Below are 18716 nucleotides of genomic sequence, written 5' to 3'. Positions count from 1 at the left end.
GTGGGCGCTGCCCCCGCAAATGTGCAGCTTCCTCTCTCCCTTGGACATGCGCAGTCCCGGGTCAGGGGGAGATCACCGAGTTGCTTCTCACTCTGGCTGGAGCCGTCAGCTGGTTGCCTGGAAACCTTGGCTCGAGGAGGGGTAGGGTGAGGGGCAGCAATTGGTGGGGGTGGGGCTCCCTTGTCCACGTGCCAGGCCTGCGCACTGGAACCCGGAGATTCCGGCTGGGCTCCATTGTGACGTCACAATGCGAAAGCTGCCCAATGAGCTTTAGACTAAAACGTCCTCCTCTGTGCAACATCTGGGAGGAAATCAGTGTCTCCCCCTTTCCATTTCTTTTCCCATTCTGGGGGAAATTGGTGTCTTGCAGCAACTGAAGGGGAAGGAAGTGAATCCAGTCCTTATATTCCACACATTTTCAGTCCAGTCATATAATCATGTCTGGCAGCCTGCGTGGAGATTTTCAGCCCTCCGTGTCCAGGACAGGAAGCAGTGAGCATGGATCTGTCAATCAGCCTCAATCAGCCCCTTCAGGAGAATTGGGAGGGTGAATATTAGATACAGCAGAGTGAGAATGGAAGGAGAGTGTGTGGGATGGAGATTTACAGCTTTTGGGGAATGAGAGAGGAAAGAATGTTCCATAGACACTAGAATTGTCTGTTCTGAATTTTTATCCTGCACTGACTGTGATAACTTTTGTAAACTCCTGTTACAGGATATCAGAAGGTGAGGTTATACAGACAGAAATCTCAAAACCAAATGTCACATTAACATCTGACAGAGTCACTCAATTCATCAGGACCTGAATATTATCACACTTTAAATCTAGATGGTGAAATGATTGTCTGTTCTGCCTGCTTCAGAAGGCTTTAAACATCAGTGTGACTGGAAAAATACCGAGACACACACACCCGGGTGAGAGTGTTCCACCGCACTGAGTGTGGAAAGAGCTTTAACCAGTTACACAGTTTGAAAATACATCGCAGCATTCACAGTGGGGAGAGACTGTACCCGTGTTGTGCGTGTGAACAAAGCTTCAGCTGATCATCAAAGCTAGAGAGTCACAAGGACATCCGCACCATGGAGAAACTGTGGAAATGTGGGGACAGTGGGAAGGGATTCAGGTCTCCATCTCAGGTGGCAATTCATTGACAGTGACACTGGAAAGATGCCATTCACCTGCTCTGTGTGTGGGAAAGGATTCACTCACTCATCCAGGTTGCTGAGTCACAAAGTTACTCACACTCCTGAGCGACCCTTTAAATCCTCTAACTGCGGGAGTGATTTCAAAAGGTCTCCGGAACTGAAGATCCACCAGCGCATTCACACTGGGGAGAGGCCGTTCACCTGCTATGACTGTGGAAAGGGATTCACTTGGTTAGACAACCTCCAGACGCACCAGCGCATTCACACTGGGGAGAGGCCGTTCACCTGCTCTGTGTGTGGGAAGGGTTTTAGCCAGTTCTCAAATATGATGTCACACCAGTGAGTTCACAAGTGATTACTGGGGTTGGATTCTGCTGTTATTGCTGCTGTTAATCACATCCAGGACTGAACCATGTTCATTCTGACGTGGGTGAAGTGGGAGGGTTGGAGGGTTTCTTTTTGCTGGACTGGCCGTCTCATGAATTTGCTTCCAGTGGGCTGATGCTCTTTGAGCCTGGGAGGGCACATTTCCACTGAAATGATCCACAAAAGCTGATGAAGGACATTTATTTTATTCTGGATAGTAAATAGTGTTTTTCCTACCACTACAGGTAGATCTAAAATAAATACAGAATGCAGCCAGATGGGTTAATGCTAAACATCCACAAAGCATGATGGGAAAAGTAGCCAACCTTACACAAGCACAGGGACTGTGAAAATAGCTGTAGTTGCTGAAGCAGCTGTTGAGTAAGCAGTGTGTGAAAAGATGTACTTGACGTGAAACTTGCTGTGGCTGTGAAGATTTCTAGGCAAGGACAGAAAAAAAGAACAAAAACAGCAGATGTGTCCCGTGTTTGCAACTGGGAATGGGCAAACTGATGGGTGTATATGGCTAAGAACATTCTCAATGCTGAGAGAAATTGGACAAAAAGGGAGAGGCTGGGAGCATCCGCAGCGAGAACCTGCACGAACATTGCGTAAGGAAGCCTGGGTCTGGGACTCGGAGAAGATGACCCATATAAGGGATCACCTCACTTTGCAATGGGTAGTATTTAGGTGCAAGCCTTGAGTCTTGTGATTCATTGTAACAAGTAATCAATACTCTAACAAGTGGGATAAGGAGCAGTTCAGTATTTTCTAATAATTTAAACGCTTAGAATAAATTGTATAAAATATCTTGTATAAGCGATTCTTTATCCACCACATCAGTTGATACCCTTATCTGAGGGTCAACATTTGGCGTCCCTGGGTGGACATGGTTAAGTGATTAACTTCCATTCCATCTCAACTTTCCAATGTCTAAGCATAATCAGCATATCCATTTGATACATCAAAATCATAATGATACCAATAATCACAATGTGTGAAGCAATTCTTATCCATGGGTGCATCTATATGTTTGTATCCCAATTCCAAATATCCAGTTGGTTACTCGAATCACTTCAATATTTTGCCCAGTTCCCTCAGCTTTCTGAATGACTCTGATTCTGACAAATGTTTGGTGAGTTTTAGCTAGCTGTTTATTTGATCCTTTCGAAGTCCTCAGGTCAAAACTTGATATTAGTGAAAGGTTAATAATCATATAAGTTTAAAAATCACATCAGCTGCTAAATCCTCAAAGACAGGAAAGCTCTGGGAAACCAGATGTCTTATTTCTAAGCAGACCCAGATAATAGTCAGTGACCATAAAACTCTCAATGACAAGGGAGGTTTCCGTCACACAGTATACACACAAAACATCAATTGAACCATGTGCAGCTGCAGCTTGTCAGTGTCTGTTAAAACAAGGGACAATGGAGAAGGGAGGCTGATGGACCACTGCTCAGACATATATTTATCATGCTCGGGCCTGAAGATTGGTGGAGAAGTAGTGAAGATATATGATCGATGATATAATTAAGTAGACGTGTGTGAGAGGGAAATTTAGAATAACTTGGGACTAAAAACTAACAGATCACGGTAGATTAGATCACAGTGAATAGAGTATAGAGAAGTTACAAAGTGCCTGAAAAATACTGTTTGAGAAACCATTATTAGAGAATTTAGACATGTATTTTTGAAAACATATTCTGTATTAAAAGCATTAATATTAAATTATTAATATTAATATGAATTAAAGGTGGCACAGAGGTTAGCACTGCTGCCTCACAGCACCAGGGACCCGTGTTCGATTCCGGCCTTGGGTCACTGTTTGTGTGGAGTTTGCATGTTCTCCCTGTGTCTGTGTGGGTTTCCTCCGGGTGCTCCGGTTTCCTTCCACAGTCCAAAGATGTGCGGGTTATGTTAACGGGCCATGATAAATTGACCCATAAATTGAAACTTAAAAATGATAAAATGATAAATTTAGGGGCGGCACGGTAGCACAGTGGTTAGCACTGCTGCTTCACAGCTCCAGGGACCTGGGTTCGATTCCCGGCTTGTGTCACTGTCTGTGCGGAGTTTGCACATTCTCCTCGTGTCTGCGTGGGTTTCCTCCGGGTGCTCCGGTTTCCTCCCACTGTCCAAAGATGTGCGGGTTAGGTTGATTGGCCAGGTTAAAAATTGCCCCTTAAAGTCCTGAGATATGTAGGTTAGAGGGATTAGTGGGTAAATATGTGGGGGTAGGGGTCTGGGTGGGATTGTGATCGGTGCAGACTCGATGGGCCGAATGGCCTCCTTCTGCACTGTAGGGTTTCTATGATTTCTATGACCCTAGTGTTAGGGGGATTAGCAGGGTAAATATGTGGGATTCTAGGAATAGGGCTTGGATGGGATTGTGGTCGGTGCAGACTTGATGGGCTGAATGGGCTCCATCTGCACTCTAGGGATTCTATGATCATATACCTTGGCTAACAACACAATGCTCGTAAGACATGGTGGGATGTAGTTCAGTAAAAAGAACCACATTCCTTAAAACAATGCAGTTATTGAGGAAAGGGAAAAGCAACTCTTATCAAGGGCCAGACAGTTCTAATGAATAGAAACACATTGAACCAAGGACCTACCAGAGGTTTCCAGACAGTTCTAATAAATGGGATACACATCGCACTGATAAGAGGGTGTTGGAGAATTTCAACATATGTTAGAGAATTTTAACTAATTTGAGATTCAAAATGCTAATAAAGACTACGAAGAGCTGAGTGGATTAATTTAGGATAAGAATCACAGATTGCCTTTTACAGAGGTGCTGCCTGCATAGAAACACATATAACCACAGTTCAATATTTAAATATATATTTGAGATTTAAACATGTATTTTTATGATCTGTACACTTTGGCCAAAGGCTGGCTGTCTCAAGGCATAATGAGAAGAAAGCTAAATGAGACAGGCCACATTCTTTAGAACAATGCAGTCTCCAAGCATAGCTTTAATCAGTATAAGTCAAGGAATGTACAATGTTCTGAAACTTAATAAGAATAGGGTAATTCATTCTTACTGTTTAAAAAGTGCGACACAGAAATGAGAACCAGAACTCTTAACCCCTATGATTCGCATCATAGAAGTTGCTAAGAGACAGTGGGAAAGAAAGCTACCTTTGATTTGTGTGTAGAGGTTGCTCGGCGACAAGGGGCAGGAGCTTCCGGATTCAACAGACCAATAAATTCCCATGCTGTCAGAGAGTAAAATGTGAGTGGCCAGGGTATATTTTATTTATTTGTCACAAGTAAGGCTTACATTAACACTGCATTGAAGTTACTGTGAAATGGGAGAATGTGCATACTCCAGACAGTGGGTCGAAGCCAGGAATCGAACCCAGGTCCCTGGCGCTGTGAGGCAGCTAACCACTGTGCCACCGTGCCGATCACATGACATCATATATGACATTTATTAACAATGATTTATTTGTACTAATGATGACTGATTTATTGAATTTGGACATGTATAATTATCATTGACGGATGCATTGTAATTCAGAGAAGTGTTGGACTGCCCAATACTTTGTCTCCCAATGTGTGTTAGTCAATAAAGAAGGTCTTTCACCAGGACGCATTCATGAGTCTTTGTATTCAGCTAAAGTTTTGGCAATACTTAGTCTCTGAAAGAATTCCCGCAACAACTTGGCACTGCAAGCAGCGTTGCCTTACAGGAATCCGGCAGCAGAATGCGTCTCCCAAGAGTTTTTTTATTCATTCGTGCACATGGGCATTGTGGCTGGTCAGCATTTATTGCCCATCCCTAGTTGCCCTTGAGAAGGTGATGGTGAGCTGCCTTCTTGAATCGCTGCAGTCCATGTGCTGTGGGTTGATCCACAATGCCGTTAGGGAGGGAATTCCAGGATTTCAACCCAGCGACTGCGAAGGAGCGGCGATATGTTTCCAAGTCAGTATGGTGAGTGGCTTGGAGGGAACTTGCAGGTGGTGGTGTTCCCATTTATATGCTGCCCTTGTCCTTCTAGATGGAAGTGGTCGTGGGTTTGGAAGGTGCTGTCTGAGGATCTTTGGTGAATTGCCGCAGTGCATCTTGTAGATAGCACACACTGCTGCTACTGAGTGTCTGTGATGGAGGGATTGAAAGTTTGTAGATGTGGTGCCAATCAAGCGGGCTGCTTTGTCCTGGATGGTGTCAAGCATCTTGAGTGTTGTTGGGAGCTGCACCCATCCAGGCAAGTGGGGAGTATTCCATCACTCTCCTGACTTGTGCCTTGTAGATGGTGGATAGGCTTTGGGGAGTCAGAAGGTGAGTTACTTGCTGCAGTATTCTTAGCCTCTGACCTGCTCTTGTAGCCACTGTGTTTATATGGTGAGTCCAGTTTAGTTTCTGGTCAATGGTAACCCCAAGGATGTTGACAGTGGGGGATTCAGTAATGGTTACACCATTGAATGTCAAAGAGTGGTGATTCGAGTATCTCTTATTAGTGATGGTCATTGGTATGTGTGTGGCCGAAATGTTACTTGCCACTTGTCAGCCCAAGCCTGGATATTGTCCAGATCTTGTTGCATTTGAACATGGATTGCTTCAGTATCTGAGGAGTCGCAAATGGTGCTGAACATTGTGTAATCATCGGCAAACATCCCCACTTCTGACCTTATGATGGAGGGAAGGCCATTGGTGAAGCAGCTGAAGATTGTTGGGCCTAGGACACTAACCGAAGGATTCCTGCAAAGATGTCCTGGAGCTGAGATGACTGAGCCTCTACAACCACAACCATCTTCCTATGTGCCAGGTATGACTCCAACGCGTGGAGATTTTGCCCCCTGACACCCATTGATTCCAGTTTCGCTCGGGCTCCTTGATGCCACACTTGGTCGAATGCGGCCTTGCTGTCACTCTCACCTCACCTCTGGAATTCAGCTCTTTTGTCCATGTTTGAACCAAGGTTGTAATGAGGTCAGGAGCTGAGTGACCCTGACAAAACTCAAACTGGGCGTCACTGAGCAGGTTATTGCTGAGCAGGTGCTGCTTGATAGCACTGTTGATGACCCCTTCCATCACTTTACTGATGATCAAGAGTCGACTGATTGGGCCATAATTGGCCAGGTTGGATTTGTCCTGCTTTCTGTGTACAGGACATACCTCAGCAATTTTCCACATTGTTGGGTAGATGCCAGTGTTGTAACTGTACTGGAGGAGCTTGGCTAGGGGAGCGGCAAGTTCTGGAGCACAAGTCTTCAGTACTATTGCCGGAATTTCATCAGGGCCCATTGCGTTTGCAATATCCTCTGCCTCCAACCATTTCTTGATACCACATGGAGGGAATCGAATTGTCTGGAGACTGGCATCTGAGATGCTGGGGACCACTGGAGGAAGCCGAGATGGATCATCCACTCAGCACTTCTGGCTGAAGGTTGCTGCGAATACTTTAGCCTTATCTTTTGCACTGATGTGCTGGGCTCCTCCATCATTGAGGATGGGGATATTTGTGGAGCCTCCTCCTCCAGTGAGTTGTTTAATTGTCCACCACCATTCATGACTGGATGTGGAAGGACTGCAGAGCTTTGATCTGATCCATTGGTTGTGGGATTGCTTAGCCTTATCTATCACTCGCCGCTTTTGCCGTTTGGCATGCAAGTAGTGCTGTTTGGTAGCTTCACCAGGTTGACACCTCATTTTTAGGAATGCCTGGTGCTGCTCCTGGCATGCCCTCCTGCAGTCTCCATTGAACCGGGGTTGATCCCCTGGCTTGATGGCAATGGTTGAGTGGGGGATATGCTGGGCCATGAGGTTGCAGATTATGCTGGAGTTCAATTCCGCTGCTGTTGATGGCCCACAGTGCCTCATGGATGCCCAGTCTTGAGGTGCTAGATCGGTTCAAAGTCTGTCCCATTTAGCTCAGTGATAGTGCCACACATGAAGGAGGTTATTCTCAATGTGAAGGCGGGACTTCATCTCCACAAGGACTGTGCGGTGGTCACTCTTACCGATGCTATCATGGACAGAAGCATCTGCCGCTGGCAAATTGGTAAAGATGAGGTCAAGTATGTTATTTCCTCTTTGGTTTCATTGGTCAGAACATTGAATACAGGAGTTGGGATGTCTTATTGAAGTTGTACAAGACATTGGTAAGGCCACATTTGGAATACTGTGTACAGTTCTGGTCACCCTATTATAGAAAGGACATTATTAAACTAGAAAGAGTGCAGAAAAGATTTACTAGGATGCTACCGGGATTTGATGGATTGAGTTATATGGAGAGGCTGGATAGACTGGGACTTTTTTCTCTGGAGCGTAGAAGGCTGAAGGGTGATCTTATAGAGGTCTGTAAAATAATGAGTGGGCACAGATCAGCTAGATAGTCAATATCTTTTCCCAAAGGTAGGGGGTCTAAAACCTAGGTTTAAGGTGAGAGGGAAGAGATACAAAAATGTTCAGAGGGGCAATTTTTTCACACAGAGGGTGGTGAGTGTCTGGAACAAGCTGCCAGAGGTAGTAGTAGAGGCGGGTACAATTTTGTCTTTTAAAAAGCATTTAGACAGTTACGCGGGTAAGATGGGTATAGAGAGATGTGGGCCAAATATGGGCAATTGGGATTAGTTTAAGGATTTTTAAAAAAAGAGTGGCATAGACAAGTTGGGCCGAAGGGCCTGTTTCCATGCTGTAAACTTCTATGACTCAGGGCTTATGGAGATGAGAGAGGAATAGCTGACCCTTTAAGGGATGATGACTTGATTTTAATTTTGCTTATGAACGAATTTAGTCCGGCTAGGACTTGAATCATAGAAATAGGAAACACTTACTGGGAAATTATGAATTGGGCTATGCAGAAGCCCGTCATCAGAAAAATCCCAAAATAACAGATTGACAAGCCCCAGCTTAGAATTAGAAGAACGTTCTATGTATTGGAAAGAAGTCTCACAACACCAGGTTGAAGTCCAACAGGTTTACTTGTTGCGTGGGTTTCCTCCGGGTGCTCCGGTTTCCTTCCACACTCCAAAGATGTGCAGGGTTAGGTGGATTGGCCATGCTAAATTGCCCTTGGTGTCCCAAGACGTATTGGTTAAGGGGATTAGTGGGATAAATACTTGGAGTTACAGGGAACAGGTCTGGGTGGGATCTCCTCTTAGTGTCAAGGGGATTATGTGGGGATAGGGCCTGGGTGGGATTGTTGTCAGTGCAGACCCGATGGGCCAAATGGCTTCTTTCTGTACTGTAAGGGTTCTATGAAAATGGGAAGCAAATCTCTTGCTGGGGATAAGCATGTAGAAATCAGCAAAGATGTAAGGGAAAATCCTTCAGGCGGACTGACAGCACAAGGAACGGAGCATGAATGTGTTGCAGAACTGAAGGAGGAAGCAAGTGAGGGTTTAGCTGAGGAACCACTTGTAGGAGAAGGGGTGATTAACCTATATGTAGATGGAGCGAGAAGATCTGTCAGGGAGGAACCCCGCACTGCATGGGCAATGGTAGATGATGATGGTGCAGTGATCGAAGGAGAACAAATCCCTGGAAAAACTCAGGACAAGTAGTTGAATTGTTAGCCTTAACCAAAGCCTTAGAGTGGGGTGAGGGGAAGCGAGTTAATATCTATACTGACAGTAGATATGCATTTGGTGTAGTACATGATTACATGACAACCTGGAGTAGGCGAGGGTTTATGACCTCTAATGGGGGACACGTACAACATGAGAATCTAATTAGAGACTTAATCCAAGCTGCCCACAGTCCCCTACAGGCAGCTGTAACTAAAGAACAAGCCCATCAAAGGATTAAGAGCCAAGCACAGAAAGGCAATAGCTGGGCAGATCAGGCTGCAATAGAGTTCATAGAACAAGATGGAGAATGGATACAAACTCCAGGAATAGTGGCACTACAAGCTAGGGATAATACAGACAATGTGAAACAGATTGAAGAACAAGCATCAGAAAATGAGAATCCGGGGTGGATGAATGATGGCCATGATGAAATATGGAGAAGGGAAGGAAAAATAATAGCCCCAGATGCAATACAGCAAACTTTGTTGAAAGTATGCCACAGACTAGCTCATATAGGGAGAGATAACATGATTAAATCACTGAAGGAGTGATAGTAATGGAAAGGCATAGGAAGAGATGCAGTGAAATTCTGCCAGTGATGCATGAACTGTGCTCTGGGGGAACCAGGCCATCCCTGCAGGATTAAAATGGGGATTCGGCCATGGCCCAAAGGGCCTTGGGAAAACTTGCAAATGGATTTTATGGGACCATTGCCCCAAGTGAGAGGAAAGACATATTGTTTAATAATTATAAATCCGTCTACCTGATGGGTAGAAACATTTCTGTGTAAAGATGCCACAGCTAGAACTGTGGCTTTGATATTGGTGAATGAAATAATACCTAGATGGGGAATGTCTCTTCAGTTAGACTCTGACCAGGGAACCCACTTTACAGTAAGAGCCTTGAGAGAAGTTTGTCAGATGTTAGGGATAAAACAAAGGTTTCATATACCATGGCCTCCCCAGACTTCAGGAATGGTAGAATGAATGAATTGGACATTGAAGAATAGTTTTGCTAAAGTGATTTTACAGGAAGGAAACAATTGGGCACAGGCTTTGCCTGCAATATTGCTGCAACAGAGAGCTACTCCTGCTCGAGGAACAGGACTAACTGCTTTTGAACGAATGACTGGAAGAGCAATGCGCCTCTCACAGGAAGCAATAACAGTGGGAGGAGAACTTGAAATCAACCAAGGAGCAGTATTCAAATGTATGAGAGATTTAGAAGACCACCTGCATTCTCTCAAAACAATCGGGTAATCACTCAACAGCAGCATGGGAACTGGAAAAGAATGGCCAAGGAGAATACTCCGAAGTTACCTACACCAGGGGATAAGGTAGTGGTGAAGCTCATGACAGACAAGAAAGGGTTAGGGGTTCGATGGGAGGGACCCTATGACGTGGTTATCACAGGACAACCATGCACCCTAATCAATGAGAAGTACAATCCCCGATGGTGACACTGGACACCTCTGAAACCATATCCCAATGAGTAGTCCTGAAATGATAAAAGTTGCCCCAGTGGATGAATGATCCTATAGAACTAGGGCTTGTTATGCCCCTTGCAGCTGCCATGATCAAAATGGGAATGATTTGGATTTGGGGGTAAATGAACCATTAGACTCGACCAGATCATGGCACAAGGAAACCAAGAGATTATTAGAGAGGAGATAGAAGTAATTTAATTGATAAGATACTAACTTAAAGCTGAAATATTTACAGAATATCATCGGTGCACCTATGACATCATCAAGCAGAAGCAGCAGACAGATCTTTTGGAGTACATCATGTAGATGGCATGTAATTGAGTGTAACAGGTTGCTACGCAGATCTGTAAATAAAATTTTACTTACCTGATATTGGCCAACAGCTGGGGTTTATAAAGGAAGTTGTAGGAACTGTCAATCAACAGTTATTATGTGTTTCTATCATTTTAATATTGAGTGTATTGATTTCGGCTCAGGTAGGACCAGCACCTAAGGTCATTCAACATTCCCCTTGGGAACTGCATGTCAACACTTTCTTACACATGGCACACATATATGCTAAAGTTTCCAGCCAGTCAGGGTATTGGGTTTGCTCGCATGTCCCTATACATTAGGGGTGGGCGGAGGGAGGGGAGGGCAGGGGGAGAAGGGGGCGGTGAAATACCTTTACAACCATTACCCCTGTCATGGTCTGAATTGATTATGACGGACCAAAAGGCCAAGGATTTCAGGGTTCCTGGACATCGGATACCAGTATTCTTGAGTAATTATGACAGGGAAAAATTTCACAGTGGTAAATATTGTGTGGATAGGCTGGGTCACATGAAGAGGTGTACACATGTCTAAAACTTATCAAACCAGCTCCTAGTTTCACCTTGAAACAAATGACACTGAAGCCAAAAGTGATATATTGTAGTGAGAATAAGGAAGGCCCTTGGAGTAACCTCAGCATAAGTGAATGTTACCACACCATAAATCGAACTAGCCGGCTGTGCCTGAGTAATGATCAATCTTGCAATATCTCTTATTGCTTCAAGGGAGGCAACACTGACCCACCTCTCAATGGCACATATTGGATTTGTGGGGATAGGGCATATCCTTGGCTCCCTCTCAGATGGAAGGGATCAAGCTACCTTGGATAAGTAGTCCCATATATATCCAAGGTAGCTTGATCCCTTCCATCTGAGAGGGAGCCAAGGATATATATGTCATATTCCTCGCCTTCCTTCTTTGACAAGACATTGATGTGCTATTACGATAATAGAACAATATTATGGCATGATGGTACCCTGGTTTGGAATCGGGAGGTTGGCACAAGAAAGTAATGATATACTCTCGATTTTGGAACAAATTACTAATGATACAGCTAATCAATGATGAGATAGTTGCTATGCGCACTGTGGTACTTCAGCATCGAACGGCATTGGATTATGTCTTGGCAGCCAGGGGTGGAGCATGTGCCATTATTGAGTCAGAGTGTTGCACATACACACTAGATAATTCAGAATCCATAATCAATCTGTGTGGAGTTTGCACATTCTCCTCGTGTCTGCGTGGGTTTCCTCCGGGTGCTCCGGTTTCCTCCCACCGTCCAAAGATGTGCGGGTTAGGTTGATTGGCCAGCCATGCTCAAATTGCCCTTTAGTGTCCTGAGATGCGTAGGTTAGAGAGATTAGCGGGTAAATATGTAGGGATAAGGGGGTAGGGCCTGGGTGGGATTGTGGTTGGTGCAGACTCAATGGGCCAAATGGCCTCTTTCTGCACTGTAGGGATTCTATGATTTTATTCTATGATCTAGCTGGTCACATCAAAAAAGAGCTGGAGAAACTTAAGCAGGCCCAACCCTTTACTCTGAGTGGTTGAGCTTCAGGCTGGCTAGGACCCCCGGGAACATCAATCATGCAAGGGATTGTGTTCTTTTTTATTGTTATCTTGGCATTTGTAATTTTTTACCTACTAAAATGCTGTTGTGCACAAGTAGTTAAGTCCACACAAGGCACAGCAGCAATGATGACAGTCAGTTTGGAGAAAAGAGGATCCCAAAGATCAAATAACCCTCCGGGATTCCAGAATATTTACTTAACGACATCTATCAGACAGCCATGGGCCAAAAGGGGGGAATATGTCAGAGAATTTCAAAATACTCTGCGATTAAAAACACTAATAAAGACTACTACAACCAAGTGGGTTAATTTTGGATAAGAATCAAAGACTGCCTTAAATATATTACAGAGGTACTATCTGCATAGAAACACAAATAGCTACAGTTAAAGGATTTAAACATTTTGGATTTAAAAATGTATTTCAGATGTATTTTATGATTTGTACACTTTGTCCAAAATGCAGGATGTCCCAAGGCATACTGGGATGAGAGTTAAGTGAGGAGAACCACATTCTTTGAGAACAATGCAGCCACAGAGCACAGTTTTTATCAGAATAAGTCAGGGAAAGTACAAATTCCCAGACACCAAGGAATGAATAGGACAATTCATTTTTACTGATAAAGGTGGCTCACATGACAATGGGAACAGAACTTTTAAACCCTATAATTTGCATCATAGAAGTTGCTAAGAAACACTGGGAAAGTACCTTTGAACTCGATGATTAGCGTAACAGAAGTTGCGAGGAGGCAAGAGAGTAGGAGCTTCAAGATTCAACGGATTAATGAATTCCCATGATGTCAGAGGGCAGGAGTTGGCTAAAGTATATTACATTTATTAACAATGATAGACCTGTATTGACGATGATTAGAACATAGAACATAGAACAGTACAGCACAGAACAGGCCCTTCGGCCCACGATGTTGTGCCGAGCTTTGTCTGAAACCCAGATCAAGCTATTTCCTCCCTATCATCCCGAAGTACTCCATGTGCCTATCCAATAGCTTCTTAAATGTTCCTAAAGTTTCTGACTCCACTATCCCTGCAGGCGGTCCATTCCACACCCCAACCACTCTCTGAGTAAAAAACCTACCTTGGACATCCTTCCTATATCTCCCACCATGAACCCTATAGTTATGCCCCCTAGTTACCGCTCCATTCACCCGAGGAAATAGTCTTTGATTGATTCATACCTTGTAGGGATGAACCAGGAGGTGGGAAAAGCAAACTTGGGAAATGTATAATTATGTTGACAGATGTAATGTACTTCAGAAATAGCAGTCAGACTGCCCAGCTGCCATTTTCTCCCAGCATATGTTCGTCAATAAGGAATGTCTTTCACCAGGATACTGCCTTCGCGAGTCTTTGTATTTAGCTAAAGTTTTTGCAATACTCAGTCTCTGGAAAAAACCCCCACTACATCTTCCCACAATCAATGCATGTGAACGGCCTCTCCCCAGTGTGAATGCATTGATGAGCTTCCAGCACAGAGGGGGATCTGAATTCCTTCCCACAGTCCCAACATTTCCACTGTTCCTCCATGGTGCAGGTGTTCCTGTTTCTCTTCAGGTTTGACAAAAGGTTGAAGTCTCAGCCACACACACAACACGAGTAATGTTCTCCCCCTCCCCCTCCACTATTAATGGTTCGATGTTTTTTCAGGCTGTGTATCTGATTAAAGCTCTTTCCACACTCAATGCACTGGAACACTCTCACTCGGGTGTGTGTCTCAGAGCTTTTCCAGTCACACTGATGTTTAAAATCTTCTGAAGCAGAAAGAACAGAGAAACATTTCTCCTTCTCAATTCAAAGGTGAATGATATTGAGTGAGGATGTCAGGGATTGATGTGATGTTTGGATTGAGAGTTCTGTCTGTAAATGTTAACCTTCTGACATCCTGTAAAAGGAATTTCAGAACAGACAATTTTAGTTTCTATTGAACACTCTTTCCTCTCTCATTCCTCAAAATCTCCATCCCACACACTCTCCCTCCATTCTCACTCTCCTGTATCCAATATTCACCCTCCCAATTCTCCTGAAAGGGCTGATTGACAGATCCATGCTCAGTGCTTCCTGTGCTGGAACACAGAGCTGAAAATCTCACGCAGACTGCCACACAGATATATGTTTATATGACTGTGTGCAATCTGCAGACTGGGGGAACACTGGGGGGGGCGGGGCTCCCGGGTCCGCGCGCCTGAACCCAGACACATCACCGCGGAGCAGAGTGATTGCTATTGGTTGATTCAGGCAGGGCTCCATTGTGCCGTCACAATGACTCAGAGGGGCGTTCCCAGCACACAGTGTCCCATTGGCAGCAATATCCTGGTTACAGAAGTAAAACACTGCGGATTGGACACAGCTCAGCGCGGCTGGCGGTCAAAGCCCCGCCCACCCCCACGTGGGCTCAGGTTCCGCCCCCTCATTGTCTATATGCGGCTGATTGACCAATGGTAACACGTGGAGGACCGGATGGGCAGTGGTCCTCCAGCCAATCAGAGCCGGGCTTTGTGTCAATGGCTGCGCGGATCCTTCCTGTAGACGTGAATGTGGGGGTGCGGTCAGTAAGTTTGTTGATGATACAAAAACTGTTCATGTGGTAAACAGCGAGGAGGAAAGCCTTAGATTACAGGATGATATGGACGGGCTGGTTAGATGTGCATAACCGTGGCAAATGTAATTTAACCCCAAAAAATCTAAGTCATAGAATCCCTACAGTGCAGAAGGAGGCCATTCGGCCTATCGAGTCTGCACCGACCACAATCCCACCCAGGCCCTACCCCCACATATTTACCCGCTAATCCCTCTGACCCACGCATCTTAGGACTCTAAGGGGCAATTTTTAACCTGGCCAATCAACCTAACCCACACATCTTTGGACTGTGGGAGGAAACCCGTGCAGACACGAGGAGAATGTGCAAACTCCACACAGACAGTGACCCGAGCCAGGAATCAAACCCGGGACCCTGGAGTTGTGAAGCAGCAGTGCTAACCACTGTGCTACCGTGCATTTTGGGAGGACTAACAAGGCAAGGGAATACACAATGAGCAAAAGGATGCCAGGAAGTCCCAGAGGGACCTTGGGGTGCATGTCCATAGGACCCTGACGGCAGCAGGACAGATTGATCAAGTGGTTAAGAAGGGATATGGGTTACTTGCCTTTTTTAGTTGAAGCATAGAGTATTAGAGCAGGCAGGTTATGATTGAGTGTATTAAAAGCTAGAGGACTGTTTGCAGCTTTTTAGGAAAGATGTGATTGCACTAGAGAAAGTGCAGGGGAGATTTACCAGGATGTTGCCTTGGCTGGAATGTTTCAGCCATGAAGAGAGGCTGGTTAGGCTGGAATTGTTTTCCCTAAGCCAGAGAAGGCTGAGGGGGGACCTGATTGAGATGAATGACCTTTAGTAGCTGGGTCAGTAACCAGGGGACATAGATTTAAGGTGAGGGGCAGGAGATTTATTGGGGATTTGAGGAAAAAGATTTTCACCCAGAGGGTGGTGGGAATCTTGGACTCACTGCCTGAAAGAGTGGTAGAGGTGGGACCTCTCAACATTTCAGAAGCATTTAGATGAGCACTTGAAATGCCAGAGCTTACAAAGATATGACTGACCAAGTGGTAGAGGATGGGATTAGAAGAGATCGATGCTTGATAGCTGGTGCAAATACAAAGGGCCTCTTGCTATACTTGAAAACCCTGAGGACAGAATTATGACCAGTGTTGTTATGTGATAAATATTGGATGGTTCTGTGCTAAAGTATATTTATTATTATTTCTAGTCTTGTAATATAGTACTGTAGCTACATCATATAGTTCCAGTCAGAGTCATTACAGCACAGGAGGAGTCCGTTGCACAACTCCAGTCCCTGCTGACTCTCTGTCGAGCAATTCTGTCAGTCTGGAGTGGGTCCCATTCTGTAATCCTGCAGCACCCACCCAATCTTTTAGAAATTATTGATCATCTCTGACTACCCTCATAGGCAGCAAGTTCAAGATCATGACCAATCACAACCCCCCGAATATTAACCAACTGAAACAGTCCTATCTATTAAACACATTTTAGTCCAGCCATATAGATATATGTATCTCTGGCTGCCTGCATGGAGCTTTTCAACTCTCTGTGCCCAGCACAGGAAGCACTGAACATGGATCTGTCAATCAGCTTCAATCAGCACCTTCAGAAGAATTGGGAGAGTGAATCTTATATTGGTCAAAAAGGTGTATGGCATGCTGGCCTTCATCAATCGGGGCATTGACTATCAGAATTGGAAAATCATGTGACAGCTGTAGAAGACTGGTTAGGCCGCATTTGGAGGATTGTGTACAATGCTGGTCACCACACTACTGGAAGGATGTTTTGTTTTGATTTGGTTTGATTTATTATTGTCACATGTATTATTATATAGTGAAAGTATTGTTTTTGCATGCAAGACAGACAAAGCACACTGTTCATAGAGAAGGGCAGCACCATGGCACAGTGGTCATCACTGCTGCCTCACAACACCAGGGGCCCGGGTTTGATTCCTGGCTTGGGTCACTCTGTGTGGAGTTTGCACATTCTCCCGTGTTTGCGTGGGTTTCCTTCGGGTGCTCCGGTTTCCTCTCAAAGTCCAAAGATGTGCTGGTTAGGTGGATTGGCCATGCTAAATTGCCCCGTATTGTCGGGGGACTAGCTAGAGTAAATGCATGGTGTTATGGGGATAGAGCCTGGGTGGGATTGTAATCGGTGCAGACTCGATGGGCCGAATGGCCTCCTTCTCCATTGTTGATTCTATGAAGGAAAGGAGAGAGAGCAGAATGTAGTGCTACAGTCATAGCTAGGGTTTAGAGAAAGTTCAACTTAGTGCAAGGTAGGTCCATTCAAAAGTATAATGGCAGCAGGGAAGAAACTGTTCTTGAGTCGGTTGGTACGTGACCTCAGACTTTTGTATCTTTTTCCCAACGGAAGAAGGTGGAAGAGAGTATGTCCGAGGTGCATGGGGTCCTTAATTATGCTGACTGCTTTCCCGAGGGAAGTGTAGACAGTGCCAGTGGATCGGAGGCTGGTTTGCATGATGGATTGGGCATCATTCACCAAAAGACCATGAGACATAGGAGCAGAATTACACCACTTGGCCCATCAAGTCTGCTCCGCCATTCAATCATGGCGGATATTTTTCTCATTCCCATTCTCCTGCCTTTTCCCCCTGACCCCTTATTAATCAAGGACCTATCTATCACTGTCTCAAAGACACTCAATGACCTGGCCTCCACAGCCTTCTGCGGCAGAGAGTTCCATAGATTCACCACTCTCTGGCTGAGAAATTCCTCCTCACCTCTGTTTTAAAGGATCGTCCCTTTAGTCTGAGGTTGTGCCCTCTGGTTCTAGTTTTTCCTACCAATGGAAACATCCTCTTCACGTCCACACTATCCAAGCCTCACAGTATCCCCTAAGTTTCAATAAGATCCCACCCCCCCATCCTTCTAAACTCCAACGAGTACAGACCCAGAGTCCTCAACCGTTGCTCATACAACAAGCTCTTCATTCCAGGGATCATTCTTGTGAACCTCCTCTGGACCCTTTCCAAGGCCAGCACGTCCTTCTTCAGATACGGGGCCCAAAACTGCTCACAATACTCCAAATGGGATCTGACCAGAGCCTTGTACAGCCTCAGAAGTACATCCCTGCTCTTGTATTCTAGCCCTCTCGACATAAATGCTAACGTTGTATTTGCCTTCCTAACTGCCGACTGACCTGCACGTTAACCTTAAGAGAATCTTGAACAAGGACTCCCAAATCCATTTGTGCTTCTGATTTCCTCAGCATTTCCCCATTTAAAAAATAGTCTATGCCCCCATTCCTCCTTCCAAAGTGTATAACCTCACACTTTTCCACATTGTATTCCATCTGCCACTTCTTTGCCCACTCTCCTAACCTGTCCAAGTCTTTCTGCAGTCCCCCTGCTTCCTCAATACTACCTGTCCCTCTATATATCTTTGTATCATCTGCAAACTTAGCAATAGTGCCTTCAGTTCCTTCTTCCAATTCGTTAATGTATATTGTGAAAAGTTGTAGTCCCAGCACCAACTCCTGAGGCACACCACTAGTCACCGGCTGCCATCCTGAATAATACCCCTTTATCCCCACTCTCCGCCTTCTGCCAGTCAGCCCATACTCTATCCATGCCAGGATCTTACCCGTAACACCATGGGCTCTTAACTTATTTAACAGTCTCCTATGCGGCACCTTGTCAAAGGCCTTCTGGAAATCTAAATAAATCATGTCCACTGGTTCTACTTTATCTAACTTCTTTGCTACTTCCTCAAAGAACTCTAA

At 45.0% G+C, this 18716-nt stretch overlaps 1 protein-coding gene across 1 annotated transcript in view; it reads right to left on the bottom strand.

Annotated features, from left to right (window-relative positions):
- The window catches only part of LOC144501461 (uncharacterized), a 418660-nt gene that overhangs the window by 37453 nt on the left and 362491 nt on the right, over positions 1 to 18716 (bottom strand). The gene's annotated exons all lie outside the window — the stretch shown is intronic.

The sequence above is a fragment of the Mustelus asterias genome, chromosome 12 (genome assembly GCF_964213995.1).
Source record: "Mustelus asterias chromosome 12, sMusAst1.hap1.1, whole genome shotgun sequence".
In the NCBI taxonomy this organism is placed as follows: domain Eukaryota; kingdom Metazoa; phylum Chordata; class Chondrichthyes; order Carcharhiniformes; family Triakidae; genus Mustelus; species Mustelus asterias.
This window is presented reverse-complemented; position numbering and strand designations above follow the sequence as displayed.